The sequence below is a fragment of the Sinocyclocheilus grahami genome, unplaced genomic scaffold (genome assembly GCF_001515645.1).
Source record: "Sinocyclocheilus grahami isolate Dianchi unplaced genomic scaffold, SAMN03320097.WGS_v1.1 scaffold588.1, whole genome shotgun sequence".
Classification (NCBI taxonomy): Eukaryota; Metazoa; Chordata; class Actinopteri; order Cypriniformes; family Cyprinidae; genus Sinocyclocheilus; species Sinocyclocheilus grahami.
Window position 1 is genome coordinate 910,132 of NW_015505767.1, and position 8,306 is coordinate 918,437.

Sequence of the window (8,306 nt, forward strand, 5' to 3'; positions counted from 1 at the left end):
TCGTTTATGTTGCTAAAGCTGAATCTCAACACATGAAGATCTGCAACTCTTCTTTGCCGCTCATCCGTTCCGTCGGCCTTTGTGGCAGGTCAGCGCTTTTCAGAAGCGTCACCTCTGCCTCTTGTAGCGGAGCCGGCAACAACAAAGGGCTCTTTTACGGCAGTGTCTGCGCAGTCTATCTGCCCTGTCATCTGTGCTCTGACAGAAGTTACTATGGGCGGCCCTCACTACCATGAGAGGATCCATTCAGGCCACAACAATGAAGGCTTCTGCAGCCCGAGTCAGACCGAACCGCAGAAGAGAGAGCCACAAGACCTCTCTTTGTGTCTTCTTCCGCATTGTTCTGGGAAGGTCAATCTTCTGAGGTATCTTTATCCGCATGGAGAATAGTGTTTCCATAACACAACGTGTTTGGGCAAAGCCGAATCCCCCATTCGCTGCTGGGTTCATATCTTTGATGATAACCGGTTTAGCCCTGAATTCGGTGCAATTGATTGATCTTTTATGCTTTTGTTCTTTTGAGTGACTATTTAGGGTTTTACTTTTTTTTTTACATTATTTAGGGTTTTACATTCCTGATGACCTTTAATATTCCATTGTTAATGTTGAGATTATTTTAAGTGCCACAACTGAATTCAAAAATCAAGTTTTCCCTGTGTGTGCTGTAAAATTGCAGTGTAAAAATTATCCTGTTAACTGTATGGTTTTTAAAAAAACTGGCAGATGTGCATGCTTTTAAACTAAAATATGCTTTATGCCTTAAAATGTACTGATAACCAACATAATAATGCAGATGGCAAACATGTAGTGGCCTGTCCGTAACACATGATCAGTACTCATGTATAAACATACACAGCGATATACACACAAAGACAAAATATCACCTGGGCAATGCACATGAAACTAAAATAATGCAATAAACATTAACTAAATAACAAATCAGAAGTAAAGAATTAAAAATAAAGAAATTTTAGACAAAACACCCTAATGTACATTTTTATTCAGAAATAAGATAAAACAATGTAAAAAAAAAAAAAAAAAAAAAACATATGTAATGTTTCACACAGGGCCTTTTGGTAATATCCCTTTACTGTTTTTCAGTAAAGTTATAAAGTAATCTATAGTTTTTACTTGCAAAAAATAAATAAATAAATAATAAAAAATGTAATAGTATTTTACAGTAAAATTTGTAGAAAATGTGATGTAAAACCATTTACAATTTTGTTACCAGTAAGTTACAAATATATATTAAAAGGCAACTTACTGGTAACTAAAAAACAGATTTGTACAGTATATATTTTTAGTGTGTTTTTTCTATGACAGATTTATCAAAGAGAGCTGGATTTAAATGGTGCTTTTTCATAAAGGAGAGCTCATTGGAGATGTCCGAAAGTGAGAAAGACACACACATACATATATACCAAGCAGGACATTCATGGAGTCAAAAGACTGATTGTTTTACACTCGCCTCAGTAGAGCTGTGTAGGAGGCAAACAGCGCCTAGTTAGGTTCGTTTCTGTTCCTGCACTTAACAGCTAGTTTCATCTCGCTTAAAACGTATAAAGTAGTCAATACAACAGTCTTCCACCGAATTTTCCATGTGTATCTGAAGCTTCATTTCTTTTGCATATGATTCACAGAGCATATAGGGAAGAGGATTCCCCTTTAGTTTTTCAGCTCGCACTCCAGTGTGCTTTTTATAGAATACCTGCCCCACCCAATATATACGCAAACCAGATAAATCCGTAAATAAACCACTGGAATAATCTTCTTCAGTGCAGTAGACTCTGAACAGTGAGTTCATTCCTTGAAGGATCCATCAGAATGATTCAACTCAGTAGACTTTTTGAATTACTTATTAAAAGAACTGGCTCATAGTCATTTGCTCAGGAATCGGACCGCACAGGCCATGCTTTGTCTCTCATGTGTAACCTGTGAAGACAACTCCATAAAAAGATGGTTCCTTGCCATAACATTGTTTTATCTCATCACATTGAATTCAGCCTGCAAGCTTACAACTGTAATAAAATGTACACATTACTGTTTTGACAAAAGTTTTTTGTCAAAAGTTTTTCATTTTGATAGAACATTTGTTTTTTTTTGGTATGTGCATTCTGGGTGTTCTCATGGTGCTGACATTCCTTTCTCATGGGTGAAAAGAAAAATATATTTAAAGGCAGCCAAACAAGTACCAGTAAGTTACAAATATATATTAAAAGGCAACTTACTGGTAACTAAAAAACAGATTTGTCCAGTATATTTTTTTAGTGTGTTTTTTCTATGACAGATTTATCAAAGAGAGCTGGATTTAAATGGTGCTTTTTCATAAAGGAGAGCTCATTGGAGATGTCCGAAAGTGAGAAAGACACACACATACATATATACCAAGCAGGACATTCATGGAGTCAAAAGACTGATTGTTTTACACTCGCCTCAGTAGAGCTGTGTAGGAGGCAAACAGCGCCTAGTTAGGTTCGTTTCTGTTCCTGCACTTAACAGCTAGTTTCATCTCGCTTAAAACGTATAAAGTAGTCAATACAACAGTCTTCCACCGAATTTTCCATGTGTATCTGAAGCTTCATTTCTTTTGCATATGATTCACAGAGCATATAGGGAAGAGGATTCCCCTTTAGTTTTTCAGCTCGCACTCCAGTGTGCTTTTTATAGAATACCTGCCCCACCCAATATATACGCAAACCAGATAAATCCGTAAATAAACCACTGGAATAATCTTCTTCAGTGCAGTAGACTCTGAACAGTGAGTTCATTCCTTGAAGGATCCATCAGAATGATTCAACTCAGTAGACTTTTTGAATTACTTATTAAAAGAACTGGCTCATAGTCATTTGCTCAGGAATCGGACCGCACAGGCCATGCTTTGTCTCTCATGTGTAACCTGTGAAGACAACTCCATAAAAAGATGGTTCCTTGCCATAACATTGTTTTATCTCATCACATTGAATTCAGCCTGCAAGCTTACAACTGTAATAAAATGTACACATTACTGTTTTGACAAAAAAAGTTTTTTGTCAAAAGTTTTTCATTTTGATAGAACATTTGTTTTTTTTTGGTATGTGCATTCTGGGTGTTCTCATGGTGCTGACATTCCTTTCTCATGGGTGAAAAGAAAAATATATTTAAAGGCAGCCAAACAAGTCAACAGTGTTTGCTTGACAGCACTCGTCCAACTCTGTCAGACTGATGGAGGGGGCAAAATTCTGTGCACCCCTGTTGGCCATTGTTTTCCATCCTATCATTTGCTGCCCTCTTAAATATTTTCATGACCTTTCCAAGCGCTGTGACCTATAAATAAGTGGGAAGTTCAAGAATAATAAATGGCTTCGTAATGTGATATGTCGCACAATGTTTGTGTTGATAAATGTGAGAAGTTGCTTATTTCTAATGAGATGGTGCCACATCGCCTGGGGCAAAGGTTTTCTGACTGCGTGCGCATGCTGTGCATTTGACTCAGTTCTTTTGCAACACATTGTCGGAAGACTTCAGGTAGAGGCCTGTAACTGTACAGTGTCTCGCCGCTAACCAGGTGTCACCCTGATTACACATCCTGGCATGCGTTGCGTAATGTTCCATTTACACTTTCTCTAGCATGCAGCACCTTTGATGTAACAGTCTTCCTTAAATTTTCTGACTAAAAAAAGGAAAGGTTTTTCGTATTTAGACACAATCAGAAACCTTTAACCTTATTCAACCTGAGCAATCAAAGTTTAATTCACTTTAAGACCGTCTTTGAATACGATCCAAAAAAAAAGTTCATCTTCTTATCTTATCACAAAGAATTTTAACAGCTCTGTCACGCAGTTTGGGGAGTAAAAGGGTGTGTTCAGAAAGAAAAAGCCTTCTGATGTGACCGAACTTGAAGTTATAATAACCAACTTGTTTTTGTCTTTTCCCTTTGTTTTTCCGCAGCAAAAGAAGACTTACCTGGAGCGCAGCGTTAAAGATGCGGAGGACAACATAAGAGAGATGCTGATGTCCAGGAGAGCCCAGTAAAACATGCTCACACCCATCTCCACACACACACACCCACACAAAAATACCTTCTTCATCACCTTTGTACACCGTGCCCTTGGCTTGAACATGCTTCGGTATGTATTCAACAATACTTGTGACAGACAAGCCAACGGGAGTCATCTGTCAGCTGAACACAGGAAGTTTATTTAGGTTAATAGTTCAAAATGAATGTACTGTTGACCGTCTGTCTAATACTGACTCGTGTGACCTCTGACACCTGAGTATTCTGTAAGACTTTTTAAGTTATTGATTGTTTTCTTCAACTGTTCTTTTTTCTATGGTTTTGTAATAATACAAAAGTTCAAGAATAATAAATGGCTTCGTAATGTGATATGTCGCACAATGTTTGTGTTGATAAATGTGAGAAGTTGCATATTTCTAGTGAGATGGTGCCACATCGCCTGGGGCAAAGGTTTTCTGACTGCGTGCGCACGCTGTGCATTTGACTCAGTTCTTTTGCAACACATTGTCGGAAGACTTCAGGTAGAGGCCTGTAACTGTACAGTGTCTCGCCGCTAACCAGGTGTCACCCTGATTACACATCCTGGCACGCGTTGCGTAATGTTCCATTTACACTTTCTCTAGCATGCAGCACCTTTGATGTAACAGTCTTCCTTAAATTTTCTGACTAAAAAAAGGAAAGGTTTTTCGTATTTAGACACAATCAGAAACCTTTAACCTTATTCAACCTGAGCAATCAAAGTTTAATTCACTTTAAGAGCGTCTTTGAATACGATCCAAAAAAAAAGTTCATCTTCTTATCTTATCACAAAGAATTTTAACAGCTCTGTCACGCAGTTTGGGGAGTAAAAGGGTGTGTTCAGAAAGAAAAAGCCTTCTGATGTGACCGAACTTGAAGTTATAATAACCAACTTGCTTTTGTCTTTTCCCTTTGTTTTTCCGCAGCAAAAGAAGACTTACCTGGAGCGCAGCGTTAAAGATGCGGAGGACAACATAAGAGAGATGCTGATGTCCAGGAGAGCCCAGTAAAACATGCTCACACCCATCTCCACACACACACACACCCACACAAAAATACCTTCTTCATCACCTTTGTACACCGTGCCTTTGGCTTGAACATGCTTCGGTATGTATTCAACAATACTTGTGACAGACAAGCCAACGGGAGTCATCTGTCAGCTGAACACAGGAAGTTTATTTAGGTTAATAGTTCAAAATGAATGTAGTGTTGACCGTCTGTCTAATACTGACTCGTGTGACCTCTGACACCTGAGTATTCTGTAAGACTTTTTAAGTTATTGATTGTTTTCTTCAACTGTTCTTTTTTCTATGGTTTTGTAATAATACAACACATTTTTTATGTAAGCAGGTGTTAACATGGTAATAAAGGTGGCTATATATATATACACACACACACACATACACACACACAAATAAATCCCTTTGGTTATCTTTAATGCTCATTCTCAAGCTTTGTTGTCAGTAAGCATTGATACAGTGTGTGCTATATTTGTTTGGAATAGCATCTGCATAATGTTGTTTGTAATGACATAGCCTTATACAGTCTGGCTGCTTAATGATAAATCATGATGTTCATGTTTTTTCCATGTTATCTCTTTTGAAATGGGTTTAACACATTATTGTGCACTTAACTTGTCACGCATATCAAGGAAATGTCTACCCTGCAAAAAAAAAAGAGCATTTTCACTTTTTCAGAGAGAAAAAGAAAAAATTCAACATGAAAGATTTGAGTTTGTTTTGAGGCAAATTTCATAAATTACATGTTTTATTGGACTTCATGAACAGATGTGCACACAAGAACGACCAGACACAGGAACAGTTTTTTCCCTCAGGCCATCCATCTCATGAACACTTGACAATAACTGTGGAACACACACTATTTATTCACTCATACCCTTATTTATCTAACACTCATACTCAGTCTACATTTCAATTTGCACATAATATACCTGTACATACAACTGTCTATTGTTATATACCTGTACATACAATTGTCGATTTGTATATTTTTATTCCTTAGTTACTTGTTCTATTTTTCTATTTTTTATTATCTGTGTTTTTGTTCTGTCACTGTCATTCTGTTACACTGTGGAGCTTCTGTCATGAAAACAAATTCCTCGTATGTGTAAACATACCTGGCAATAAAAACTCATTCTGATTCTGATTCTGATTACTAAATTTTTCTGTGTCACTATCTTTACATGGAGGGAAATGTCTTGATATTCTTTTCTTGAGTGTTTACATATTTTAATCTGAATTCTGGTCATGCAAAGCAAAACATTTAGGCCTTTGTCATGCACAAATGTTCAAATATAAGGTGCAAAGTATTGTGCCAGATTACTATTTAGAATAACTGTTAGCTCAGTGCACAAAATACACCAAGAAGTGAGTAGTAGGTAAATATATTTTTCTTTACAGTCATTAAAAAAATACATGCTTGTTATATTTTAATTATAATTTTGCTCTTTGCCAATATGAGCCAGTGAATGATACTCATTATTTATTATGCATTGTTACATATTTGTTTACATTTACTCAAAATACGAAATTGGGATACACTGCACTTGGATTTAAAAAAAAAGAAAAGAAGCTTAATTAAGAAAAGCTTTGATACTTTTGGGGAGTTATATGTGATAGAACATATAACAATGAGACATAAGAATGTAGGAGACAGACGGTTCTGGTCCATTGATTTGATTTTACAAGTCACATTCCTGAAGATCTTGTGTTTATTTTTTTTATTTTTTTTTACTGTTTCCATCAATTTTGTGTTCGCTACAATTTTTTCCCCCCAAAATTATTTTCTTCAACCATCTTTGAAGTTAACTTTTGCAGTTAGATACGTTATCTGTAGTTAAATATTAAGTCAATTATTAAAGGGGTCTCGTGTGCGTGTGCGTGTATGTGTTTATTCTCCATTATACTCTATCTTTATAATACTGCCCATTAGCTCCCACCTTCTGATAGAGTTGTGCCAGCAGATGGTACAGAGGTACAAGAGATGCCTGCTGACATGGCTAAGACATCTGATGGGAGTCAGAATCAGCCTGCAGGATTTGATATGATCTACAGGATCGAGGACGTCCCACCTTGGTATCTGTGTGTGCTGCAGGGACTGCAGGTACACTTACATTCTCATACTCTCCCATAGTCTGACTCACCTAATGTTCCCATCCCTTCTAACCCTTCCTATATCTGTATGTCCTGCCTCTGGATCTCCAGCACAACCTAACATGCTTCAGTGGAACTATTGCTGTACCATTCCTATTGGCTGAAGCCATGTGTGTGGGGCAGGACCAGTACACTTGACAGCCAGTTAGTGGGCACCATCTTCACCTGTGTGTGGATCACTACACTCATACAGACTACATTTGGTGTCAGTTGAGTTATTCAATGTGGGCTTTAGTATGGAAATATGTGATTAGTAGTCACAATAAAAAAAAAATTCTATGCCATATTTAGGTTGCCTTTGTTCCAGGTGAGTGCTTTTGCCTTTCTCATCCCTGCTCAGGCAATTCTGAGGCTGGACAAATGGAAATGTCCCCCTGAAGGTACAAACAGTGTTACACAATGTGTGAATTTTACAGTGACTATCAGTGGGGGGAGCTTTCTGTATTGCATCTTGCACAAACTCTTTTTTCATTTTATTTTTGTATTTTGTCTGATACTGTTCCTGTGGTTAACTCCTCAGAGACTATACTAGTGAAACTTCTAAGCTTAATTTTTTACTTAGAGATATAGTTCACCCAAAAAACGAAAATTCTGTCATCGTTTACTCTTGTGTTTTGTTGAAAACAAAAGAAGATATTTTGAAGAATGTTGATCACCAAACAGATTGTGGTAGCCATAGACTTTCATTGGGTTTTTTTTGTTAGTTTTTTTTATCATACTATAGAAGTCAATGGCTACCGTTACCTGTTTGATGACAGAATTTTCATTTTTGGCTGAACTGTCCCTTTAAGATAAAAAAAAAATCTATTTCTAAATTGAAAGTACCATTGTTAAAATTGTAAATTAGGATGTTTCTGTAATACAGTCCCAGGTCAGCATATATATAAAAAAGAAGAAGAAATTAATGCTTTTCAGGAAGAATGCATTAAATTGATCAAATGTGATAGTAAAGACATGTATAATGTTACTAAAGATTTCTGTTTAAATAAATGCTGTTCTTTCCATTCATCAAATAATCCAGAAAAAATGTAGCATGGTTTCCACAAAAAATATAAAAAGATATATATATATATATATATATATATATATATATATATATATATACACTGTATACTTTTAAA